Source organism: Martes martes, assembly GCF_963455335.1.
Source record: "Martes martes genome assembly, chromosome: 13".
Classification (NCBI taxonomy): Eukaryota; Metazoa; Chordata; class Mammalia; order Carnivora; family Mustelidae; genus Martes; species Martes martes.
The window spans coordinates 57965889-57993334 of NC_137901.1; the positions used below are offsets into that span (position 1 = coordinate 57965889).

The 27446-nt window shown below is 38.0% G+C and overlaps 1 protein-coding gene across 3 annotated transcripts in view; it reads left to right on the plus strand.

The window, feature by feature from the left end:
• Positions 1-27446, plus strand: part of RALBP1 (ralA binding protein 1) — a 58453-nt gene that overhangs the window by 2916 nt on the left and 28091 nt on the right. Inside the window, exon 1 of one of the 3 annotated variants that reach the window (XM_080821378.1) lies at positions 3934-4021. The exons of the other annotated variants lie outside the window; for them this stretch is intronic. The gene's annotated coding sequence lies outside the window, so the exon portion shown is untranslated. Of the gene's footprint in view, positions 1-3933; positions 4022-27446 lie in introns of those variants that run through there. 3 annotated transcript variants of the gene reach the window in all.

Consider the following 27446-nt stretch of genomic DNA (forward strand, 5'->3'; position numbering starts at 1 on the left):
AATGAGGGAACTGGGCACCTGGGTGGCTCAGTTGGTTAAGCAGTTAAGCGTCTGCCTTCAGCTTAGTCATGATCCTAGGATCCTGGGATCGAGCCCCCCATTGGCCTCCCTGCTGAGCAGGGAGCCTGCTTCTCCCTTTGCCCCTTCCCTCACCCCCCCGCGCCCCCCCGCCCCGCAAGAGTGCATTCCTCCTGCTTGTGCTCTCTTGCTCGCTCTCTGTCAAATACATGAATAAAATCTTAAAATTTAAAAAAAAATGGAAAGAAAATGAGGGAAATGAACCAAAGGCAGAAGGAAAGCTGGACGTGATTAGAAAGAGCATGGAACACTTCGAAGAGCTGGAAGTCATTCTCTGCAACTACAGCACTGGGTTTATGGTGGTAAGTAGCGCAAGACGAGGCTGCACAGATAGATCTTTGAGTGTTGCTTGACATTCTGAGGTTTCTAGAATTTTCCCCCTATAGAAGTAGTAGAGTTTATGAATTTTAATCAGGAAAGAGTCATGATAAAGTTTTCCTCTTAGATTGTTCTGGTGTTGTAGAGTGCAGATTTCAGAAGGGGTGGAAGGAAGATCAGGCAAGGTGCGGAAAGGTAGAAGGTAGCTCTAAACTAAGGTAGAGTTGGAGATACAAAGGGGTAGTTTGACAGAAGGTAGAATTCATAGGATTCAGGTGTGGTTGGATTTTAACTTGGGTCATTGAATAAGACAGTGGTAGAGTACAGTTGGCCCTTTAACAGTGAGGGGGTTAGGGGTACTGACCCCCCTTGCAGTCTAAAATCCATGTATAACTTTTGACTTCCCCCAAACTTGACTACTAATAGCCTGCTGTTGACTGGAAGCCCTACAGATAACATAAAGTCAATTAACACATATTTTACATATTATGTGTTTTATATGTATTCTTATAATAAAGCTAGAGAAAAGAAAATGTTATTAAATCATAAGGAAGAGAAAATACGTTTACAGTACAGTACTGTATTGAAAAAGGACCACATCTGAATAGCTCCACACAGCTCAAACCTATGTTGTTCAAGCATCAACTCTGTGCTGAGACAGGGACTTGAGCAAGAGGAGCAAGCTTGGGGAGGGACAGTATGTTAGCTTTTGGATGTATCGAATGGGAGTTGTCTATGAAACTTCTAAGTGGAAAGCAGCTACAGAGTTGGGTGTGTGGATCTGGAGTCGAAGAGAGAGGTCTTGCTGTGAGAGTCAGCAGGCTGTATTATAAGTGGTAGCTGAAACCTTTGATTTACATAATAACATGTAGGAAGAGTTTACCCATGGAGAATAGTTCTGGAAATAGACAATGGAGAACATTTACAGTGAAATTGAGAAAGAAGACCTGGGAAGGGAAATTCCCGAGTTTTTAGAGATGCAGAGAAATCATGAGAAAATGTCATAGAAGCCAAAATAGAATCATTTCAAAAGGAACCTATGCTACACAACCAGCTCTCCAGAAAAACATAAAAATTTTTGAAAAAGGAAGCTGTACTTCAAATGCTCTGAGAACTTGAGTAAAACAAGGATTATTAGGAGTCTGTTCAATCTGATAACTAAGTAAGAGCAGTTTTGTAACATTCTACCTAATGCTACCATGTAGGGAAGGAGCTCGTTTCTTTGAATTGAGGAGTTGTTGGGTGATCAGAGAGTGAAGAAAGTAAATGTGGATTAGTTCAAGAATAAACAAATTTTAGCTGTGAAGGGAATAATGGAAAGAGTTGTTAGCAGATGATAAAAAGGGTTAAGAGTGATTTATAACATGACAAAGACTTGAGCCTGCTTTTTTTCTTATGACAGTTTAATTGAAATGTAATTCGTATAATGTAAAATTCATCCTCTTAAACTGTACAATTCAGTGGTTTTTAGTATATTCGCAGACTTGTGCAGCCATCTCCACAGTAAACTAGAACATTTTCATTACCTCTAAAAAGAAACCTTTTACTCATTATCAGTCACCATTCTTTCTCCTCCCACCCATTAGCAGCCAGTGATCTGCTGCTGCCTCTGTATTTGCCTATTCTGGGCATTTCATTTGAATGGAATCACATAGATGATCATTTGTGACTGTCTTCCTTTACTCAGTGTACTGTTTTCAGGGTTTATCCATATTATAGCATATATCAGGACTTCATTTGTTTTTATTGCCAAATAATCTTCTGTTGCCTGGTTACACCATGTTTTGTTTATCCATTGGTCAGTTGGTGACTATTTGAGCTGTTTTTACTTTGTGGCTTTTGTGAATAATGCTGATATGAATATTCATGTACACGTTTTTCTGTGGCTGTATGTTGCTCCTAGGTGTATACCAAGGAATAGAATTGCTGGATCTTAGGGCTACTCTTACGATTAACATTTTGAAGAACTGCCAAACTGTTTCCCAAAGCAACTGCACCATTTCATTATGCAGTGTAAGGAATCTGGTATCTCCACATCTTTACCAACACTTGTTATTTTATGGCTTTTAAAATTTTAGCTATTCTAGTGGGTGTGAATTGGTATCTCATTGTGGGTCTGATATGATGATGATGACCATCTTTTCATGTGCTTGTTGGTCATTTGTTTATATTCTTTGGAGAAATATCTATTCAAATTCTTTGCCCATTTTAAAATTGGCTTTGTCTTTTTGCTATTGAGTTTTAAGAGTTCCTTTATATATTCTAGATGCTAGACCCTTATTAGAATATGATGTGCAAATATTTTCTTCCATTCTTTAGATTCTCTTTTTACTTTCTTGATGATACCCTCTGATATACAAAGTTTTTAAATTTTGATGAAATACAGTTTATCCACTTTTTTCTTTTGTTACTCGTGATTTTGGCGTCATATCTAAGAATCCATTGTCTAATCCAAGGATGTGAAGATTAACACTGTACTCTCTTCTGAAAATTTTTGGTTTTAGTTTTTATATTTAGGTGTTGATTCATTTTGAGTAAAATTTTTGTGTATGGTTTGAGATCTGGGTCCATTTCCTTGCATGTGGACATTCAGTAGTTTATTCCCATCTGTTGAAGAAACCATTCTTTTCCCATTGAATAGTCTTGACACCCTTGTTGATATATCAGTTGACCGTAGATGTTTGGATTTATTTCTAGACTCTCCAATCAATTCCATAGGTCTCAATGTTTATACTAGTGCCAGTACTACATTGTTTTGGTTACTCTAGTTTTGTAGTACCTTTTGAAATCAGGAAGTGTGCTTTTTTCCTACTTTGTTCTTTTTTATTATTTTTTATGGCTATTTAGAGCTTTTTGCAGTTCCATATTAAACTGAGGATCAGCTTTTCCATTTCTGCAAAAGAGATTGTTCTAGTGTGTGGATATGGAGTTTATTTTCTGTCTTCATCTTGTATCCTGTAATTTTGTTAAACTCATTTATTAGCTCCAATAATTTCCTAGTAGATTCTGTTGGGTTTTCTGTGGAAGATCATGTCATCTGTGAATGAATAGAGACAGTTTTACTTCTTCCTTTCTTTTTTTTTTTTTAAGATTTTATTTTTTTTGACAGACAGATCACAAATAGGCAGAGAGGCAGGCAGAGAGAGAGGAAGGGAAGCAGGCTCCCTGCTGAGCAGAGAGCCCGACGTGGGGCTCCATCCTGGGACCCTGACTGAGATCATGACCTGAGCCGAAGGTGGAGCCTTTAACCCACTGAGCCACCCAGACGCCCTTTACTTCTTCCTTTCTGATGTGAATGCATTTTATTTTATTTTTTAAGAAAAATTTAAGAAGAAGAGAGTATGCATATGAATAGGGAGGGGTGGTGGGAAAGAGAGAAGCAGACTCCCTGTTGAGTAGGGAGCCCGATGTGGGACTTGATTCTGGGACGTGGAGATCATGACCTGAGCTGAAGGCAGATGCTTAACTGACTGAGCCATTCAGGCTCCCCTGCATGCATTTTATTTATTGATTAATTGCCATCGCTTGTACTTCCAGTTCGGTGTTGAACAGAAGTGGCAAGGGCAAACCTCTTTGTCTTGTTCCTGGTCTTAGGAGGAAAGCTTCCAGTGTTTCACCATTAACGGTAATGTTAACTGTGGGTTTTTTACTGATTCCCTTTATCAGTTGCCTTCTATCGTTAGTTTGTCAGATGTTATCTTAAATGTTTGTTAATTTTTTTTTTCTGTTTATTGATTTTCAGTGTCATTTCGTTGTGGTCAGAGAACATACTTGTGTGCTTTCAGTCTCATAAACTTTGTTCAGGTTTGTTTGTGGCCTAACATATGATCTGTTTTGAAGAATGTTCCAAGTATGCTTGAGATGAATTTGTATTATGCTGCTGTTGAGTGGAGTGTCGGGTCTAGTTTCTTCAAAGTATCGTTCAAGTCTTCTCTTTCCTTATTGGTCTTTTGTCTAGTTGGTTTATCCATTGTTGAAAGGGGATATTGAAGTCTTCAACTATTATTGAACTGTTTTTCCTTTCAATTTAGTTAGGTTTTGTTTTGATTTGTTCCATGTCTTTTAGAGTTCTTTAATAGGTTCGTGTACATATATAGTTGTTATCTTGTTGACAGACCTACCCTTTTATTATTCTATAATATTCTTGTCTCTTGTAATAGATTTGTCCTAACATTTATTTTGTTTGGTATTAGTATAGTCTGTCATCCCAGCTCTCTTTTGGTTACTGTTCACATGAAGTATCTTTTTCCATCCTTTTCATTTCTCTTTAAATTAAATTAAATTAAAATAAATTTTAAATATTTTTTATTTATTCATTTGAGAGAGAGAGAGCATGTGCACGTGTAAGAGAGAATGAGCAGGGGGGAGGGTCACATGGAGAGAGACAAGCAGACTCTGTGCTGGGCAGGGAGCCTGATGCAAGGTTTAATCCCAGGACCCTGGGATCATGACCTGAGCTGAAGGCAGACGCTCAACTGAGTCACCCAGGCACCCCCATCCTTTTACTTTCAACTGTGTTTTAGAACTTGAGTCTCTTGTAGGAAACATATAGTTGGATCTTTAAAAAAAAAAAAAAAAAATCTGTTTTGCCACTATCCGCCTTTTAATTTTGGGAATTTAACCCATTTACCTTTAAAGTAATTACTGATTAGGAGCAACTTCAGCCCTATTGGTGTTTGTCTTCTGTGTATTATTTATCTTTTTTATTCTTCAATTCTTCCATTAGTGCCTTCTGTATTTCTTTGCACTGTATTATTTTAAATCTTTATATCTTATTTACTATATATTTTTGAGTTATTTCTTAGTGGTTGCTCTGGGATTTCAATTAACATTTTCATTTGTAATGGTCTGGGTCAGATCAATACCAGTTTAGTTTCAGTGGTGTATAAAAACTGTACTCCTAAAAACAAACAAACAAACAAAAAACTGTACTCTTGTAGCTCTACTCCCCCTTATGGTGCTTTTGTCACAAGCCGTATCTTTATACATTGTATGCCCATCTGACTTAAAATTGTTGCTTTATGCAATTGTCATTCAAATCAAAAAGGAGAAAAGAGATACAAATAAAAAATAGATTAAAAAATTTTTTTAAAGATTTTATTTATTAGAGAGAGAGAGAGAGAGCGAGCGTGTGGATGTGTGCACAAGTGGGGGCAGGGGCAGAGGAAGAGGGACAAGTAGACTCCCTGCTGAGCATGGAGCCCGATTCAGAGCTTGATCCCAGGACCTTGAGATAATGACTTGAGCTGAAGTCAGACACTTAACTGGCTAAGCCACCCAGGTGCCCTGGAAAATACATTTGTACTGTGTTTTGAAATTGATACATCTTTTATATTTTCCTGGGTAGTTACCTTTTTTTTTTTTTTTTTACGATTTTATTTATTTATTTGACAGAGAGAGAGAGACACAGCAAGAGAGGTAACACAAGCAGGTGGAGTGGGAGAGGGAGAAGCAGGCCTCCTAAGGAGCAGGGAGCCCAATGCAGGGCTTGATCCCAGGACCCTGGGATTGTGACCTGAGCTGAAAGCAGATACCCAATGACTGAGCCACCCAGCCGCCCCTCCTGTGTAGTTATTTTTACCAGTGTTCTTTATTTTTATGTTTGGATTCAAGGTACTGTCTAGTGTCCTTTCATTTCAGCATGAAGGACTCAACTTTAGCATTTCTTATGGGGTAGATCCATTAGCAATGAATTCTTTCAGATTTTCTTTCTCTGAGAATGTATTGTTTTTTTCGTTCAGTTGTGAAGGATAATTTTACAAGATAAAGATTCTTAGTTGACAGTGTTTTTTCCTTCCAGTACTTTGACCATGTCATCCCACTGCCTTCTGGCCTTTATGGTTTCTGATGAGAAGTCAGCTGTTAATGATATTGAGGACTCCTTGTATGTGATGAGTCACTTCCTTCTTGCTTCTTTCAAGATTCTCTGTCTTTGAACTGTTTGATGAAGATATGCCTCAGTATGAATTTCATTGAATTTCTCCTGCTTGGAGTTTGGTGAACTTTTTGGGTATATAGATTAATATATTTCATTAAGTTTGAGAAGTTTTTAGCCACTATTTCTTCAAATATTTTTGCTCTTTTTTCTCCTTTTGGGACTGCCATTATGCTTGGTGTGCCAGATGGTGTCCCACAAATCTCTTAGGCTCTCTTACATTTTCTTTATTAGTTTTTCTGTCTGATCCCCTGGCTGACATATTTCAGTTGACTTATCTTTAAGATCACTGGTTCTTTGTCGTGTCTTCTCAAATCTGCTGCTGAGCCTATATAGTGAATTTGTCATTTTAGTTATACTTTCTAACTCCAGGATTTCTATTTGATTGTTTTAAAAATAATTTCTGTCTCTTTATTAATAGTCCTCATCTGGTGAGACAGAGTTCTTACGCTTTCCATTACTTCTTTAGACATAATTTCCTTTTGCTTTTGAACGTTAATATAGATTTAAAGTCATTGTCCAATAAGTCTAATGTCTGGGATTCCTTAGGGAGAGTTTCTAGTGATTGCTTTTTTCCTCTGTGTATGGGCTGTTCCTTCTTGTTTCTTTACATGCATGTAATTTTTTGTTGAAATTGGACATTTTGAGCATTATATGGCAGCCATGGAAATTAGGCTCTTCTTTCCCCAGAGATGTTGCTCCTTGTTGTAGCTATTGTTAGTTTAAGAACTTTTCTGAACTAATTTTGTAAAGTATCTATTCTTTGTCATGTGTGCCCTTGAAGTTTGTATCTGTGTTGTGTCAGCTAATGATTGGACAGGTATTTCCTTAAACATCTGGTACCAAAAATGTCTCCCAGTATCTTCAGAAGGGTGTTATGCTTCTGTTGGAATATTTTATTCCTTCAGCACTCAGCCACTTTACAACTCTGGTTAGCCTTAATTTCCTGTTTGTGTAGAGGTCAGGGTCATCCAGAAGTAAGAGTATAGGGACTTAATGGGGTGGGATAAACTCAGTGAGATCCATATCGAGAATCTTAATCAAACATTTGAAAAACAAAGACAGAATCTTGAAAGAAACAGGAGTGAAGTGACTCTTCATATACCAGGAATCCTCAGTATCATTTAATAGCTGACTGTTCCAACTTCTTATTAGAAACCATAGAGGCCAGGAGGTGGTGGGATGACACAGTCAAAGTACTGAAAGAAAAAAACTGTCAACCAAGGGCTGGTAGAATTCCTGAGCATGTGCACAGCCCTGGGCATACATGTTGTGTCCTAGATTCCCAGGAATCTGTTGAAGCTGTTTAAGGTCCTTATTTCTCAAAATACCTCATTGCCCAGCCTTTCTTTTCAAGGTTTTTGGTCAGTTTGTTTACACCAACTGTTACTCATTGGGTCAGGCGACAAGCACAGAGAACGTCTGCTTGTATGTGTTTTTGACAAACATCCTTTGTGTCCCGTAGTAGCTTTAGCTTGTGGGAAGTCTGAGTTAGCAGCATTAGGTGACCTAAGCCAAGACTTTTCATGTCTTCCAGGGAGCCATAGATTGGTCAAAACAAATGATTTCAGTTTGTTTGTAAGTGAGGTTTGTTTTGCTGTACCAGTATCAGGAATGTGGGCTGTTGTTTTCATATCCACCACTGATCTGGGGAGCGATTGGATGAGAGCGACGAGAGCAGGTTAAATGCCACAAAGCTCTATGTTCTTACCAAGGTTTAGCTGTTTTTCTTGAAAAAAAGTACCCTGGATTCCTTTAAAATTTTGGTTAGTTTCTGTTGTCTGAAAAGTTGGTTTTGACAGTTTTTAGTTGTGTTTGCTGTTTCTTATGCCAGCATTTTGCCGACATTACTCTGTTTATTATACTGCACTTGTTTTTAGGCTACCTTTATTAGTATAGTTCAAGTGAATTTCGTATTTCATGTAGCATACAGTGGATCAGTATATTCTCAGAGTACTTTATTTTTCAAGGATTTTAGGTGTTTAAAGAGATGCAGTATAAATAAAGTTTTTTTGGCTGTTACAAACACTACAGTAACTACCCTTTAATTACATTTTTGCTTATTTTGTGTATTTGAGGGTAAAGGTTTGATATTGGAATTGCTAGGTAAGAATATTAATTTTTGGTAGGTTTTGCTAAGTTGCCCTTTTAAATGTATCAGTTGACACTTTGACCAGTAGTGTATGAGGGCGTGTGTTTCTTCACACCTTTCCATTATTGGGTATTAGACTTCTTCACCTTCAGAAAATTTATGATTAAGAGCATCTCTTTAATTTTCTATTTTTTCATTTTTAAAATAACTTTTAAAAAAAGATTTATTTGTTTATCTTAGAGAGGGAGAGAGAAAGAGAGAGAGAGAGAGTGTATGTGTGTGTGTGTAATGGGGAGGGATGGAGGGAGAGAAAGCGAGAGAGACTCTCAGGCAGACTCCCTGAGCATGGAGCCTGAAGATGAACTTGATCTCACAACCCTGAGATCATGACCTTAGCCAAAAGTCAAGAGTTGGATGCTTAATTGACTGAGCCACCCAGGCACCTCCATTTTTAAAACGTCTTTTTTGTGTCTTTTGTGTTTATACTTCCTATCATGTTTTTGTTTTTCTTTTTAAGGAAATTCTATAAAATATTTGTCATGTTCTAGGGGCCCCTGGGTGGCTTAGTTGATTTGGTGTCTGACTCTTGACTGCAGCTCAGGTGATCTCTGGGTCATGAAATGGAGCCCTGTGTTGGGCTCTGTGCTCAGCAGGGAGTCTGCTGGATATTCTCCACCCTCGCCATTTGTGCAGTCTCTCAAGTAAATAAATCAGTAAAAATATTTGCTGTGTCTAGTGCCAGCATTTTTTTCCAAGTTTCTTCTTGGCTTTTTAAATTTGTTTATGATGGGGTACCTGGATGGCTTAGTCAGTTAAGTGTCCGACTCTTGCTTTCTGCTCAGGTCATGATCTTAGGGTCATGAGCTCAAGTTCTGCATTGGACTTGGTGTTTAGTGGGGAGTCTGCTTGAGATACTCTCTCCCTTTCCCTTCCCCTGCCTCCTGCTTGTGCATGTATGCTCGCTGTCTCTCTCAACATCTCTTAAAAAATGTTAATGATTGTAGTAAAAGTATTAATGAATTTGTTATAAAAATGTACTTAAGATTTTATGAAGGGTTTTGAAATGGATAATCAAAGAGAAAAGGCAGGGAAAGCTTCCTTTTTCATAGTCTTAAAAGGGGGAGAAATACAGTTTAGAAAATCTCAAGTTTTGTCTGGACATCTTTATGCCCTTGCTTTTTTATAGTATTTAACTATAGTATTTAGCACAACTAAATATTGGCTAATATTACTGCTTCCTAAGTACCTACTGTATATGAGAAATTTCATTTTTTAAAAATCTTGGCAACAGCTTTTAAGATGTCAACATTCTTTTGTACAGATAAGGAAATTTGGTCCTTAAAAGGTGATGGCATTCAATCAAGACGCATAGCTCTGTTCCACACGATTTGAATCCAGATCATCTCTCAGACTCCAGAGCCCATATGCTTCCTATTTATCAAATTATCTCTCTATCGGGGTATTTCCCAGTTTCCTTACAGAGAGAAGGGGGCCTGGGTGAGACAAATAATACAGTAGTGTTTTTCTCAGCCATTAAAGATACTACCAAAGAAATAACTTTTCTGGTATGTTCTTGCAGAGATGTTTTATACACATACAAAGGAAGATGTATGTAGAAGTATGTATACTTTTAAAAAAGACTTATTTTAAAGAGAAAGAGTGTGCACACGTGAACAGGAGGAGGGGCAGAGGAGGAGAGAGTATCAAAAGACTCGGCACTGAATGTGGAGCCTGACTCAGGGCTTGATTCCATGAACCTGAGATCACGACCTGAGCTGAAATCATGGGTCAGTCACGCAGCTGACTGAGCTACCCAGGTGTCCCTAAATATGTACACATTCTATTCTAAACAGTTTCTTGGTTTTTTTTTTTAGATTTTTTTTTTTTTTTAATTTTAGAGAGAGAACGTGCAATGGTGAGGGGCAGAGGGAGAGGGAGAGAAAGAATCCCAAGCAGACTCCCCGCTAATCGAGGAGCCCTATGCAGGGCCCAGTCACATGACCCTGGGATCATGACCTGAGCCAAAATCAAGAGCTGGCTGCCCAACCAACTGAGCCATGCAAGCACCCTACTGTTCTAAACAGCTGTAATACCTGGAGTGAGGGAATCTTTATTTTTTGAGCACTTGGTGGGTGCCGAGTACTGGATCTATTTATATTTGAGAGAAGTCCTTAAAATTGGTTGCCTTGAAAAGTTTTACAAATATTTAAAAATGAGGCTTTACATAAAAGGTTATTGAAAACAAAAATACTATTAAAACTCATTTTGAAATTGCTTACAGAGCTACTACTGTGATGTGAGGAAGTGTGGCAATTCATTAGGAATTGAATGTTAAATTAATTCAAAACCACTACAAATCGAGAGGCAGATATTGTGACAGGTTGAGAATAAAGCTGCATACTATTGCCATTATTTAAAAATGGGGTGTGTTTGTCAGTTATAGAAACAGTGGTTTTCTGTGACCAGGACTTTCTTTCTTCCCAACCCCCCCCACCCCCAGGACTTTCTTCCTAACCTTTTCATAAATAGGAATCTTTCACCAACCTGTCAGTGATGGGTGCCTTTAGATAAATATAGTTGGATAAGGAGCTACTAAAGAGAAAAAAGAGAACTGGGAAAGAGGAGGAAAGAAAGCTCACCTTCCCTGTACTGGGAAGAAGACTTTGTAAGGAAGATTCGTAAATTATAACTGTAGTTTTAAGATGTTGGTAATTTTAAGTAGTTTTTTTTCTGAAGTTGAAATAGTGAATCAAGAACTTTTGAATTTCTTCTTAGGAAAATTATAGGAAACAAAAGCGTGACTATAAAACTGGAGAAAAGACTCATCGAAGTCCATTTTGTTATTCTACTAGTATGGTAACAAACAACTGAAAAGCAGCAGATACCAACTAAGTTTTTCAACTTAAGTTTAGCATTTTAATAAAATGTGTATTATGAGGGGTGTTTGGGTGGCTCAGTGGGTTAAAGCCTCTGTCTTCTGCTCAGGTCATGATGCCAGGGTCCTGAGATCAAGCCCCGCATCGGGCTCTCTGCTCAGCAGGGAGCCTGCTTCCCTTCCTCTTTCTCTCTGCCTGCCTCTCTGCCTACTTGTGATCTCTGTCTGCCAAATGGATAAATAAATAAAAAAAATTTTAAAAAGAAAATGTATATTATGAGTATATTATAGTCTCAAATGTATATTTAATATATATTTATATTCTTATTTGGTATTTGCCAAATTTAAATAATACTCTTATTTGGTATTTCAGTATTAATATACATTTAAGTGTATATTAAAGAATATATTATGATATTAAATTTAGCTTCCTCAGGTTTTCCTTATGTTACTTTTTTTTAATTAAAAGACTATTTTTAAAGCAGTTTTAGGTTCAGAGCAAAATTGAGCAGAAGACAGAAAGATTTCCCATATACCCACTGTCCCCACACATGGATAGCCTCCCCCATTATCAGCATCCCCCCTCCCCCCACCAGAGTGGTGCATGTTATGCTTGGTGACCCTACATTGACACATCATAATCACCCATTCCATAGTTTACATTAAATCTCACTCTTAGTATTGTTCATTCTGTGGGTTTGGACAAACATATAATGACGTACATGTATCTGTCATTATGGTATCATACAGTGTTTTCACTGCCCTAAAAGTCCTTTGTTCCATTTCTGTTCTTCCTTCCCTGCATCCTCCTGTCCCCCAGCCACAGCAGCTATTGATCTTTTAGCAGTTTCCATAGCTTTACCTTTTCCAGGATGTCATGTAATAGGAAATCAGTACGGTAAGTAGCCCTCTAAGGTTGGCTTCTTTCACTTAAGAATAGGCACTTAAAATTCTTTGTCCATTTAAGATTTCACTCATTTATTTTTAGCCCCGAGTTCTATTGTCTGGATGTACCACAGTTTATTGTTCACTTACCAAAGGACATCTTGGTTGCTTTTAAGTTTTGGCAATTATGAATAAATGTAATTCTCTTAAGCTAGCTGCCATAAACATCTTTTTTGGGGGGGGAGGGGGGAGAGAGAAGGCAAGGGAAAGAAAGCTAGAGTGTGTGTGTGTGTGCGCGCACAAATGGGGTGGGGGGGCAGAGGGGGAGGGGAACGGGGGAGGGACAGGGCAGGGGAGAGAATCCCAAGCAGACTCCCAGCACTGAATAAGAATTCCTTTTGTTCCATATCCTTAACCAGCATTTTTAAAAAAATACTTTATTTACTTATTTGACAGACAGAGATTACAAGTAGGCAGAGAAGCAGGCAGAGAGAGAGGGGGAAGCAGGCTCCCCGCTGAGCAGAAAGCCCGATGCAGGGCTTGATCCCAGGACCCTGAGACCATGACCTGAGCCGAAGGCAGAGGCTTAACCCACTGAGCCACCCAGGTGCCCCTAGCAGCATTTGGTTTTGTCAGTGTTTTGGATTTTGGGCATTCTAATAGGTATGGTTCTTTTCTTTCTTTGGTTTTTTTTTTGGCATTTTTTTTAAGTTGAAGTATAAGTGACATATAACGTTGTATTTATATCAGGTGTAATGATTCCATATTTGTATACATTGCAAAATGATCATAAGAAGCCTAGTTAACATCCATCACCATACATAGTTACAAGAACATTTTTTTAAAGAAAAACAATTTTTTAAAAGATTTTATTTATATGAGAGAGAGAGAGGGAGAGAGAGACAGGCTATGAATGGGGAGGGGGCAGAGGGAGAAGCAAACTCCCCCCTAAGCAGGGAGCCCGATGTGGAGCTCCATCCCAGGACCCTGAGATCATGACCTCAATCAAAGGCAGACGTTTAACTGACTGAGCCACCCAGGTACTCCTAAAGAAAAATAATTTTTAAAAAGTCTAAATTAGTTTTATCAGGTTCATCAATTTACAGTTCCCTAATGACATGATATGGAGCATTTTTCATGTTTTTCATTTATATATCATCTTTGGTGTCTTCTGGTCTTTTGTCCATTTTTAAATTGGTTTGTTTTCATATTGTTGACTTTCAAGAGTTCTTTGTACATAACAGCCCTTCATTATATTGAAGTCCTTTATGTCTGTTTTCATTTTTGGTATTAAGTCTCTTAATTTTTATGTTCACTCTCCCACTCTCCCTCCTTTCCCTCTCTTTTGCTTGTAAAGTATTAACTAAAGAAACTAAATTTTATGCCCTATAAATTTTGAATCTTAATGATTAAGGTTTTATTTGCTTATTTTTGCAAGGCTGGTGTGTGAGTCCATCAGAGAGCACATTAAGGTGTGGTTTCTTTCTTTTTTTGTGTGAGATCTTAGCAGCCATTGAAAATCATTGCTAGTATCCATTTTTAAATTGCTGATTAAGTGGTCATAGTCCTTCATTTCTTTGTTTATTAGGTGGAAAGTTTTGATCAAAAGAAATTGGTTGCACCAACACTTTGTATAGGAAATTCAGAATAAATTTTTCCCCTTTATTTACCAGCTACTCTAAATAATGAGATGGTTCTCTACCATCCTTCAAAGTGACCAATGAGTTTTATTTATGAGTATCATTATGAACTCAGAGATTTAAATATACTTGATATATTTTAGTTCATTGCAATTATTTTATTAATTTTTGGCCAGAGGGGGCATTTTCTAGTTGGCTTCTGAGTCCTTTCTTTTGACTTGATTCCAAGCATCTTTCATAACTTTTTACTTTCTTTAATGACATGATATTTCAGCCTCATCGTGTATATGTATCCTGCTCTTAGACGTGGTGTCAGCCTAATGGGAATACCTAGTAGTTCCATGTATTATGTTAGGTTCACACAACTTAAAAAAATGTGTATTTATGTCATGACAATTTAGTAGACATTTTGAAAAAATACATATAAATTGAAATAGAAAATAATATCTTTATTTCACTCTTAAATAACTAAAATTAATGGTTTGCTTGTGCCTGCTGGATACTGTACATTTTAATACTTTATAATCAGATTGGACATTACCACTCTCATTTCTTGTCTTGTGTTGGTTTTCACATGGTACTTTTAAAAAAAAATTGTGGCAGCTATTCCCCCAAATCCCACTTCACAAAGATATGTCATTGGAAAGAATATCTCTCAACCTAATGTTGAAATTGAACTTCTTTTAGCTAGTAGTTTGTACAGTGTCTGACAGATGTTGGGTGCTACTGTTTGTCTCGAATTGAAAATACCCCATGGCTCCTGTATGACTTGGCTTATAATGCTCTGGGTGCCTCAGTGCACGGTTTGGGAACGATAGGCTAGCTACTTCTGCCCAGTTTCTATTGTAACCAATGGTGTGCATTTTAAGTTTATTGTTTTTTATTTCTATTTTTGTTTTGTTTTGTTTAGTAATCTCTACACCCAACATGGGGCTTGAACTCACAACCTCCAGATCAAGAGTTGCATGCTCTTTTGACTGACTGAGCCAACCAGGTGCCCCCCATAGTGTGTGTTTTTTTAAAGTTACTGTTAAGTAAAGTTTCTTGGTCCTTTCATTCTCCGGTTGAGTTCTCATTTAAGATTTATTTGTGAGTAGATTATGTGATTATGAAATGTGGCAGGAAAGAGGCCTGTCTCCCCACGCCCCTTTAAAAATTCTTTTAAATATATTGTTTCTCTGTAAGTACCAAATGATATTTATTACGATTTTTTAAATGAAAAAACTTTTTTGTCTTCTGTATTAGAGTTACAGGTAGTGATAGCACTTTTGATTTTGTTTAAAGACGATAGTCTAGTGTGGGTCTTCCCCTGATACTTAATAAACATACATACTCTTTCATTTGGACAGCTGTATGTAGGACTGAATTGTGTCCTTCTCAGTCTTTCACCTTGGAGGCAGAGGGTGGAATTATTTCCTGTATATTTTGGCTGCTCATTTGCTAACACCTGACATTCTAGTTTAGTCTATTCTATTCTTTTCTTTTCTTTCTTTCTCTTTTTCTCTCTTTTCTCTTTCTTTTTCCCTCCCTCCCTCTCTCTCTTTCTTTCTTTTTTAAGATTTATTTATTTTAGAGAGTGCATGAGTGGGGTAAGGGGCAAGGTAAGGGGGAGCAGACTCAACCACTGGGAGGGGAGCCTGATGCTGGACTCAGTTTCAGGACCCTGAGGTCATGGTCTGAGCTGAAACTAAGAGTTGGACACTTAACTGACTGTGCCACCTGGGCACCTTAAGGGCACCTGACATTCTAATCCTCAGAGTCTGAACTTGCACTTTCACTTTCAAACTATGCTCTTTATTTTATTATTATTTTTGATATTGAAGTCTAGTTGACACAAATACTGTATTAGTTTCATCAGTATAATGATTCCACAAGTCTGTATGTTACACTGTGCTCACCACAAGTGTGGCTACCATCTGTCACCACACAATGCTATTACAGTGCCATCCACTCTGTTCCCTGTGCTGTACCTTTCATCCCCGTGGTTTATTCACTCCATAACTGCAAGCCTGTACCTCCTACTCCTCTTTACTCATTTTGCTCATCCGCCCACCCCCCTCCCGTCTGGCAGCCATTAGTTTTGTTCTCTGTATTTTTGAATCTGTTTCTTATGTTTTTCAGATTTTGGTCTTATGTGGAGATTGAGTTTACAGATTGCATTATGTCAATTTCCTGAATTAAGTTTGGTTTCTTTTTGTTTTCTTGTCATTAGTTGTGTGTTAGATGTCAGCATTGAAAAGGCATTCATACTTCCATTTTCACTGTAGTGAACTTCAGAATTTTACGTTTTTAAATTTTCTTTTACACGTATGTCTTGGCTTAGGTATATTTTTATTTATTTATTTTTTGTCTTATGTATGTTGTGTTAGTCAGTGACACTGAAAATGTTGGGAATCTGAGTGGAAGACATGAAATCATTATGTCATTCAGTGAATTTCTGTGAGTGGCACATGCAACTCTAATTAAATGTTTATTGGTTTGGATAAGCTCCTGGGATTAGGGGAGAAACTAAAGATTAAGCCTGATAATATATAAGATGGGTACAGAAAAGAAACAACAACTCACATAAAGAGTAAAGTCTCTATTAAAGTACAGCCCTAAACAAATGTTAGTAGATTTGAAAGGACTAATTATATAACAACTGAATTGCATGGCAGTTGGTCTTTGGGGATATGCATGAGAAATTATTGTCAAGCCTGTAAATGTGAATACTAGTTAGCATTTCGTGGCCACAGGTCATAAACCTCAAACATACTATCATGCAAGGAATTTCACTGTTGATGATATGAGCTCCTCTAAACTTTATCTGCTTCATCTGAAGGATTATATCTGTCCCATTTTGTTTATAAACTTAAAAAATTTTTTTCTTGGACAACAATATTCATATTTTAAGAGAAGTCCCTTTTTCTTTTATTTATTTATTTTTAATCTTTTAAAGGTTTATTTGAGAGTGTGTGTTTGTATATGTGTATGCGCGTGCGTGCATGCATGCATGCAAGTTCGGGGAGAGGCAGAAGGAGAGAATCTCAAGCAGACTGCCTGCTGAGCATGGAGCCCGATGTGGGGCTCAGTCTCAGGACCCTGAGATCATCATCTGAGCTGAAATCATTCTCAGACACTTAACTGACTGAGCCAACCAGGTGCCCCTTTTATTTGATTTTAAAATAAGATTGGCAGTATTCCTTTTTGGTAAGACATGATTTTTTCAAGGGTTTTTTTTTTGTTGTTGTTAAGATTTTATTTATTTATTTATTTAACAGATGGAGGTGACAAATAGGCAGAGAGGCAGGCAGAGAGAGAGGAGGAAGCAGGCTCCCCGCCGAGCAGAGAGCCTGATGCGGGGCTTGATCCCAGGACCCTGGGATCATGACCTGAGCATAAGGCAGAAGCTTTAACCCACTGAGCCACCCAGGCGCCCCTCAAGTTTTTTTTTTTGTTGTTGTTGTTTTTTTAAAGATTTTATTTATTTATTTGAGAGAGAGAGCGTGAGCATGAGGGGGGAAGGGTAGAGGGAGAAGTAGACTCCTCGCTCAGCAGGGACCCTGATGCAGGACTCATCCCAGGGCCCTGGGATCATGACCTGAGGCAAAGACAGATGCTTAACTGATTGAGCCACCCAGTTGCCCAAGTTTTTTGTTTTAAGATTATATCAGAAAAATTCATAAGGTAGTTTAAGATACCAAATAGTACTCTGTGTAGAGTTACTACAGGAGGCTGAGACTTCTGGCTGTAGAAGACCTGCCTACAAAGTCTGCCCTTGGCTGGCTTTGGAGAACTTGACTGTTAAGTTTCCTACAGTGTGTAAAACTTATCCTAAATGAGAATAGTGTCTGTGTCTCATATATACTGTGTCTCAACTGTTGGTAAAAGCGGTGCGATTTCTGCTGAATAGCTGCTTTCTTTCTGGGAGTCTGGAATTCTGATACATGGTAGGCTCCACAGAGACCTTGGGCTCAGTCTAAGGAGCTGCTGGCAGACAGTACTTCACATGTTAACTGTTGCTGGAAGGGAGCATTCAGCTGGTTTCTGGGACAGCACTGCAGGAGGATTCTTGGAAGCTTAAGCCTGGTGTCCTATGGACTTCTCTCCACTTGCCTTTTCCTTTGCTGTTTTTGCTTTGTATCCTTTCATGTAATAAATCTCAGCCACAAGTATGACTCTGTGCCGAGTTATGTGGGTTGTGGGGTGATCTTGAAGGCCCCCCAATGCAGTACTGAAAGACTTACAGTGTAAAACCCTGTCCCATTCTAGTACACCCCCCACCCCCCGCGGTCTTAATTTTTTCCTTTTAGCTATTTTTTTTGGTATTTCCTTATTTCTAAATGATGTACTAAAACTCCTATTTTTTTTTTTTTAGATACCAGTTTTCGGGGTGGCATATTAACTGGGTGTTACGGTAGATGATAATTTAGGTCTCATAGCCTTTCCTGAATTCTTTCCCTTTAGCCCTCTGATACAGTCAGGCCTGTCATAGTGTTTGATTGAATCGGTGTTCATTGTTTTCATTATGATGACTGGACAAATACTATATAATGCCAAGCCAGGCAATAGGCTATTACTCTATAGTTTCATTTTCTTATCTACTTTTTTCTTTTCCTAACAGTTAATGGTTATCTCTTATTTTCAGTTTCCTTTTCTGTTCTGTTCTATGACAGATTTATTCCGAAAGCTCCAGCAGCTCTTCACCAGATCTTACTGTTCTTTTCCACATGGTCAGAGGTCTGTAAATCCCATTGTCCTCGGGAGTTCTTCTTCCTCCTGTGTCACTGTGAACCGTGTCACTAGTTGGTCACAGGCCTGCTTTTCCTGGGGCTGCCTTTGCTGCTTTCCAAGGTTGCACTCAAGTCATTGGGGTTCTTGAGAAAGTGTATGGGAAGTACCTTCTTTGAGACTGTGTGTCTAAAAATGTTCTTTATTCTACCTATATGCTTGAATGGTTGTTGGAACTAATTTTCTTTCAGAGTTTAGAAGCTGTTTTCTTTATTGTCTTTAAATTCCCAGTGTTCCTGTTAGCAAATTGTCCCTGATCCTTTGTAACTGCTCTTCCTGGAGGAATCTATTTTAGTATCCTCTTTCTGTCCCATTGTGCTCTGAAACTTCCTAATGTGCCTTGGTGTGGGTCTCTTCATTTATTGTGTGGGGTGCTTAGTGGTCTTTTGTGGTCTGAGCACTCTTGTCCTTTAATTCTGAGAAAATTTCTTCATTTGAAAAACAAAATGTATTGTGGGTGCAGATACTGTTCACAAAATTTGGCATTTTCAAATAATAGGTTAATACTGGGTAGAGGTTCAGTATGTAATATATTAATGAGCCAGTATTTGGATTCTTTTATTACAGATTTAGGTTGGAGAGTCTTAGTTTACAGCTTATTTTTAAAAACTGTAAAAACAAGGAAAAACTGCTTCTGATGAATTTTAGCTTGGTATTTATTAATAAGGAATATTTATAAAATGCTGAATTTGTTTGACTTATAAACTAGTTCAGCAGGTTATTGGTTTTTTGGACTGGGTCTTTTTCTGTGTTGATATTACCAAGTTTAATAAACCATTAAACCATTGTTGGAGTTACTTTGAAAGCTCATTTCGGGAGAGTTTGGCAATCTTTCTTTCTTCTCTATTTATATTTCTTTGTCCTTTTGCATGGGTGAGTGATTCTTATTACATGTACTGATTAATACTGGTACCTGAGCAGAAAAGACTTTTTTAAGAATAATGTATATCTTAGTTCTTTGGAGAAAAACTGAATGTTTTTATGCCACTTAGTTAGGTTTGAGTCTAGTTTTATGAAACTTCTTTTTTTTTTTTGCTTTACCTCAATTATAACTGTGAAAGTGCTTTTTACACTTTTAACTTAGTGCTTTTTGTCAGATACTGCTGAAGTAACATCTTTTACCTTTAGTGTAGTGCAATTCATGCATCTGTACTGTATTTTATATGCCACATACATACTTTAATATTTTAATGTTTGTGTGCATTATTGTGCATTTTCAGTTATTCATTATTGTGCATTATTGTGTATTTTCAATTTGTTTAACCACTTTACTACTAAGATTTTGCCATCCCATGCCCATTTTTCCCTTCACAGATTTAAACAAATTTCTTCATTAAAAACTATGGTGATGAAAAAAAACCATTTTTTTACCTGCAGTTCTCTCTGGAGAGAAATTACTCTTTTATACAGGAACCAGCCACGGGCTTTCATTTAGGAAAGATTGAAAGAGACATTTCTATTGTAGTCATTTGGGGCATCGGGGTGGTGGGATGTTTATGGTAGAGGTGGGAGGAGCAACATTCGAAAAGGAAGATCTGTATTTTTTAATGGCTCGAGATCATAGTCATCTCTATGTATAGCATCCATGGCTTGCTCCCTTCTGAGAGATTTTATTGAGATATAATTGATATTCAATGAAATATATAGTTTATTAAATTTTAACAAATGTGTACATACATATAGCCCATATGCCTGTTAAGATATGGCACATAGCTGTCAACCCAGAAGATTTCCTCCTGCTATTTTGTCCTTAGTGCCTGTTGATGTCCCATAACCCCACAACCACAGTTTTAAATTCTTTTGACAGAGGTAAGTTTCCTTGTTTCAGAACTTCATATGAACAGAATCATACATTATGTGATCTTTTGTGTCTAGGTGTGCTGACTTGAAATTCATGTTTTGTTGTGTGTATGAGTAGTTTGTTCCTTCTAAAAAATGCTAATGTCTAAAAAAATGCTAACCTGAGTATATTGTAGTTGATTTAGTCTCTTGTTGATGAAAATATAGATGTTTCTAGTTTTTATGAATAAAGTTACTCTGATCATAAGCCTTTGTGGATATATTTCCATTTCTTTTGGGTAAATACTCAGTAGTGGAATATAGTAGGATTTAACAAGAGATACTGCCAAACACTTCCAAAGAGGTCAAATTTTACATTCCCACCAGCAATGTATTAAAACTTCCTAGTGTCCCACATCTTCACCAGCATTAGGAATGATCTCATTCCATTTAAATTTTAGCCTTTCTAGATGGTGTTTTTTGATAAGGTGAGTTGGAGCTTTTTTCATGGGCTTCTTGATCAGTCATATATTTTTATTTGTTTATTGTTTTCTCAACTATTTTGCCCATTTTTTTTTCCTGGATTGTTTATCTTTTTATTATTGAATTGTAAGGAGTTCTTTATATATTATGGATATAAATTTTTTGTCAGGTATATATTCTGTAAATGTCTTTTCCAAGATTGGCTTGACTTCATTTTCCTAATAGTGTTTTTTAATGAACAGAAGGTTTTACTTTTCATAAGGTCCGATTTTTCCATCTTTAATATTATAGTTAATGTTTTCTGGTTGTGACTGGGAAATTCTTAGTCTGATATCTCAAAAATTTGTTTTTCTTAAGAAGTTTTACAGTTATTAACTTTGAAATTTTATGTATATGATTTATAATGAGTTACATTTTGTGTATGAAATGTGACAGAGTGGCTTGAGCTTCTCTTTTTTTCCATATGGTTATCCAACATCATTTGTTGAAGACTTTCCTTTCCCACATGAATACCTTTGGAACCTTTATTGAGAATCAATTGACTACACACATGTGGGTCTCATTCAGAATTTTGTTTGGTTCCACCAACCTATTTGTCTTTCTGTACTCCAATACCATGCCATCTTGATTACTTTAGCTTTAATAACTGCACTTTTCCAAGATGGTTGTGGCTGTTCTGTTTTGTGCATTTCTAAAAATTTTAGGATCAGCTTGTCAATTTCTTTTGAAAAGCTTGGTTGTTTTTTTTTTCCCCCTTATTGATGTATAACTTACATGTTGTAAGATGCACCCAGTTGGAAGTGTACAGTTCTTTGTGGTTTGGCAGTTGTGAATACCTGTGAAACCATCACCACGATCATGATGTAGAACACTTTATCATCCCCAAATTCTCTTGTACTTCTTTGCATTTACTCTCCTGGCTGACCACGTCTGTCCCAGCAACACCTTTGATTGGCGTTCCATCACTACGGATTAGTTTTGCTTGTTTTAGAATTCCATATACATGGACTAATGGAGTGTGTGTTCTTTTGTGTCTGGTTCTTTGATTCATTGTTTTTTGTTTTTTTTTAATATTTTTTATTTATTTGTCAGAGATCACAAGTAAGTGGAGAGGCAGGCAGAGAGGGGGAAGCAGGCTCTCCGATGTGGGGCTCGATCCCAGGACCCTGAGACCATGACCTGAGCCGAAGGCAGAGGCTTAACCCACTGAGCCACCCAGGCGCCCCGATTCATTGTTTTTGATACTCATCTATGTTGTGTCTATCAGTAATTCATTCCTTTTTATTGCTGAATAATATTTCATCAGGATATATCATAATTTGTTAATTTTCGCTTGTTGATAGATATTTGGGTCATCTCCAGTTTTTGTCTGTCATAAATAAAGGTACTATGAACTTTCATTGACAAGTCTTTGTGTGTGCTTACATTTTCATTTCTCTTGAGTAAATACCTGAAAGTGGAATTGTTAGGTGATAAAAGTGTATATTGGGACACCTGGGTGGCTCAGTCATTTAAGTGTCTGCCTTCAGCTCAGGTCATGATCCCAGGGTCCTGGGATTGAGCCCTGCATCGGGCTCCTTGCTCAGTTGGGAGCCTGCTTCTCCCTCTGCCTGCTGCTTCCCCTGCTTGTGCTCTCTCTCTGTGACAAATAAATAAATTTTTTTTTAAAGTGTATGTTAATTTTATAGGAAACTATTAAGTACTTTTCCAAAGTGACTGCAGTTTTACCTTACTGTCAGTAACAGATGAGAATACCAGTTGCTCCACATTCATGTCAACCCTTGGTACTGCCAGTCCTTTTAATGTTAGTGATTGTAGTAGGTTTGTAGGAGATAATGTGGTTTTAATGTTCTTTTTTAAAAAGATTTATTCATTTATTTAACAAATATATAGAGAGAGATAGCAAGAGAGGGAACACAAGCAGGGGAAGTGGGAGAGGGAGAAGCAGGCTTCCCACCGAGCAGGGAGCCCAATGCAGGGCTCTATCCCAGGACCTTGGGATCATGACCTGAGCTGCTGTAGGTGGATGCTTAATGCCTGAGTCAACCAGGCACCCCTACCTTGCATTTTCTTAAAGAGTATAATGATATTGAGCATTGTTTCATGTGCTTTTTGATTGTGTATTTTCTTTGGTGAAGTATCTGTATCTTTTGCTTGCTGTTATTATTTGCTCATTGTTTTTTAATTGGTTTGTCTTATTGATTTGTAAGATAATATGTACCTTCTAGGTTGTATGTATACACATTCTTTTTTTTCTAAAGAAATTAATTCTTTGTCAGATTTGTATATTACAAATATTTTCATCCAGTACGTGGGTAGTTGTTTAATTTTCCTAATTTAATTTTCTTTCGGTGTGTAGATGGTTTAGCTTTTGATGAAATCTCATTTATCAATTTGTTCTTTTATGGTTTGTGCTTTGTGCTTTTTGTGTTCCACCTGAGATATTTTTGCCTATATTTACTTGTTTTGTCGTTTACTGAGAGAGTTCTGCGATGAATGGGGATTTGTCTATTTCTCTCTTTGTAGTTCTGTCAGTTTTGCTTCATGTATTTGGAATTCTGTTATGAGGCATGTACGTCTGTAGAATTGCGTCATTTATGATTATGGGGACGTCCTTTATTTCTGGTAGTGCTTCTAGTCTTGCAATTTATTGTCTGGTATTACAGTCACTCCACTTTTCTGGTGTTATGGGTTTGTATGGTGTATCTTTACCATTCATTTGCTTTTTAACCTCTCTGTATAATGATTATCTTTAAAGTAGATCTCTTATAAACAGCGTATCACTGAATCTTGCTTTTTTGTGCAGTCTGATTATCTCTGCCTTTTTATTGGAATGCTTAGTTCATTGCCTGTAGTGTAATTACTGGTTTTAGTTCTATATTGCAATTTGTTTTCTGTGTAATTAATCTTTTCTTTGGAGGTTTTCTTTTCCTCTTTTGCTTCTGGCTTCCATGTGGTCTCCATTGACACTGAGGTGGGGTGGCCTCATTACCACTGGGTGATGCTGAAAATTCTGACTCTTCTCTAGGCCTCCTCTGAGACTACCCAGCAGGAGTGGAGTGGGGCTCTTAGTTACTCAAGTTTGGGATGGAAGTCAGATCCTTCACATGGTCTCCATTGACACCCTTGCAAGAGCAGAGTACTCTTAACAGCTGGCGGGTGTGGAAGGCCCAGCTCCCCACCTGGGGCACCCCTTGAGGGTGCAACTCTCACCTCCCTCTTACAGGGCTGCAGATTTTTCTGGTGTTTGTCTGGAGCTATTTACTAACTCCTCTATCATCTTAAGTTTTCTGGGATGTAGAGGCAAAAAGAAAACTCTGGGAACTCCCATCTCTGTTCTTAGAATCCTGAGGCACCTGGGTGGCTCATTGGGTTAAAGCCTTTACCTTCGGCTCAGGTCCTGATCCCGGGGTCCTGGGATGAGTCCCGCATCGGGCTCTCTGCTCAGCAGGGAACCTGCTTCCCCCCATCTCTCTGCCTGCCTCTCTGCCTACTTATGATCTCTGTCTGTCAAATAAATAAGTAAAATCTTAAAAAAAAAAAGAATCCTGAGGTCCCTAACCACCAGCCTTCTTATCTATTGGTCTTATTGTCTTTTTTTTTTTTTAAATTAATATTCAGGATTTTTAGTTGTACCTACCAAGAGGAGTAGGGATAAGTGTTCTTTCTTCAGATCTTTACAAATTTACATCAGTTCTTCTGTTGCCCTAGAAGTAGGAATTTCTAATACTTGTTCTATTTTCTTACCTTAGGCTACTTACACTCAGATTTACCAGGGACCTTCTAAGGCCACTTCTGCCCATTTATTTGGTGAAGTGACTCCTCCAGTGCTCCAGTGTCTCCTAATGGAAACATATTAATGCTTTTAAATCATTGTGCATTCAGGCCTTCACCCTTCATGTACGTTGTTAACTGCTGCCCTTCCTTCTACTCATTCCCAACTCTAGGGGAAGCAAGTCAACAAATATTTGTCTGGAGTAGTTTTTGCAGGATAATCTGTTGAACGCTTTATGGGGAAACCTGTCTTCTCCAGCAGTCTAGGATGGAAACTGAGTAATGATAACAAATGAACTGGGAGAACGTGTGTGTGTGTATAGACATAGGTTACAAAATTCTGTAGGACAGGAGAGAACAACCCAAATCTGTGTGGCATTTGGTTGTACATATTCCTGCCCTTACTCCTCTTACTGCTAGTTTTGTCACTTCCTGGCTTTGGAATTAATGATGACTCGGCTCCCACATCAAGGCTGACGTCTTCAGCTGGGCCCTCAGTTGGCATTCAGTTAGAACCCACCTCGTCTTTCCATTCCTTTCCTGCTCTTCCCAGGAACTGCTCCCATCAGACCAGGCTTGCTGCCATCCCACAAATAAGCCCTGTGTTCCTGCTTGTGTCTGTACTGCGCCATTCCTCCTGGCATGCATGTCCTCTCCTCTGCATGGTTGACACGAAGGGCAGTGTAATGGGAAGAATGGGTGCTTCAGGGTAGATCCCAGTTTTCCTTCTTGCTGTGTGACTTAGGGTAAGTCACTGTGACCCACTCCTGTTTGTGAACATGGAAAAGTACTTCTTTTCTTACAGGATGTACTAAGGTTAGTTAATGTATGTGAATGTTGCTGAAGCCACAGGAATTCAAATAAAATTTGGGTTCCATTGCTTTGTTTCCTTAATTAAAATATAAGGCAAAGGGTTCGTTTCTTCTAGTCTTTGTCTCATTGGCAGTACACAGTATGTTAAGAACATGGAAAAAACTAATTAGTTCATTAAGTAAATGTTTGAGTACCTCCTGTAATGCCTGTGTTGTGTTAAATGCTGGAACTTACAAATTTGCTGGACAGGACAGATGGGTGCCCAGGCAATTAAAACAGCACAGGGCTTGCAGTGCCGGAGGTGTGTTTCAGAGATTTTGGGAGCATGGAAAAGGAGTGATGAGGGAGGATTCCTGGATAAAATGTTGCTGGTAATTGTTCCCTTTTTTTTAAAGAACAGCTTTATTTAGATATAATTTACATATCATAAGATCTACCCACTTTGTGTAATTCAGTGATTTTTAGTAAATCAACCAGTTTGTTGTAACCGTTACCACCATCCAAATCTAGGCTGTTTCCATCACTTCAAAAAGATTCTTCATACCCATTTTTAGGCATCGTGGTGAAGGATAAGTGTGCATTGGCCATGCAGAAGTGTGGGAAGGAGGGCTGGCTCCTCTGGAATGAAGACAGTGTGCACAAAGCCAGGGGAGCAGAGGACAAAATGGCTCAGTGTGGAAGGAATGCCTATCAGCGGGTTTATTTCTGTAGTTTACAGCTGTGGCTCCTTCCTGGCAGTTGTGTTCTGGCTTCCCTGGTCCTTGGAGCTTAGTTTCCTCACCTGTAATGTGTAACTGTTACGCTGCTGGGCTCTAGCTCCGCCTAAACTCTCAAATCCTGTGATCGTCAGCACTTGTGATACCTTTGGGGTGCCTGGATGGCTCAGTGGGTTAGGCCTCCGCCTTCAGCTCAGGTCATGATCTCAGGGTCCTGGGATGGAGTCCCGCATCCAGCTCTGCTTGGCGGGGAGCCTGCTTCCCTTCCTCTCTCTCTGCCTGCCTCTCTGCCTACTTGTGATCTCTCCTCGCTGTCAAATAAATAAGTAAAATCTTAAAAAAACAAACAAACTTACGATGCCTTTGGTTGAAAAGAAAAGAACCCGTTCTTCTAAAAAAAAAAAAAAAAAAGCCAAACAGAAGAATTAGAGTAATGCTTACAGATCCTTTAATGGAACTTCCTGTTCTTTTTTATGTTTTCCTGATTATGTGAGCAATAATGCATCGTGGGTAGAAAAATTGTGAAATGCAGGAAGATAGGAAGAAAACATAGGTCACCTATGATCTTATCATTCAGAGATAATTGTTATTAACATTCTCTTGTTCTTACGAGTTTTTTTGTTTGTTTGTTTTTAAAAAGAGAATGTGCATGTGTGTGAGCAGGGAGAGGGAGAGAGAATCCCAAACAGGTTAGGCATCCAGTGCAGAGCCTGACCCAGGGCTTGATCTCACAACACTGAGATCATGACCTGACCCATCAGACGCTTAACCGACAGAGCCACCCAGGCACCCCTGTTTTTATGATTTTTTTTTTTACATGCATGTTTATATACTTAAGTATTGATATTGTGCTGTAAAGTTGTTTTCCCCCAATTATTAAATAGTATTAAAAATCTGATTTTAAATGCTGCATGATTTTTATGAAATTAAAAAAACACGGCTTGTGCATTTTTTAAAACAACAATAGTAATAAAAATAATAAAAGAACACAGTAAGTTTTAGACTATGTAGAAGGAATTAAAAAAAAAATCTCTCTCCCTCCCATTTTTACCATTTCAGGAGTTAATAGTAGTTAACTGTTGTCTTTAATGCTTTCATAAATTGTATGTATTAATTTGTATTCCATTATGTGGATGTCATAATTTAACTGATCTTTTGTAGATAGCCATTAAGATCATTACGTTTTTGCTTTTACAGTGTTGAAGTGAATATTTTCAGGTGCATGTCTTTGAATTCTTGTAAAAGTATATCAGGAGGATTCCTAAAAGGAATGCATGGACCAGAGAGT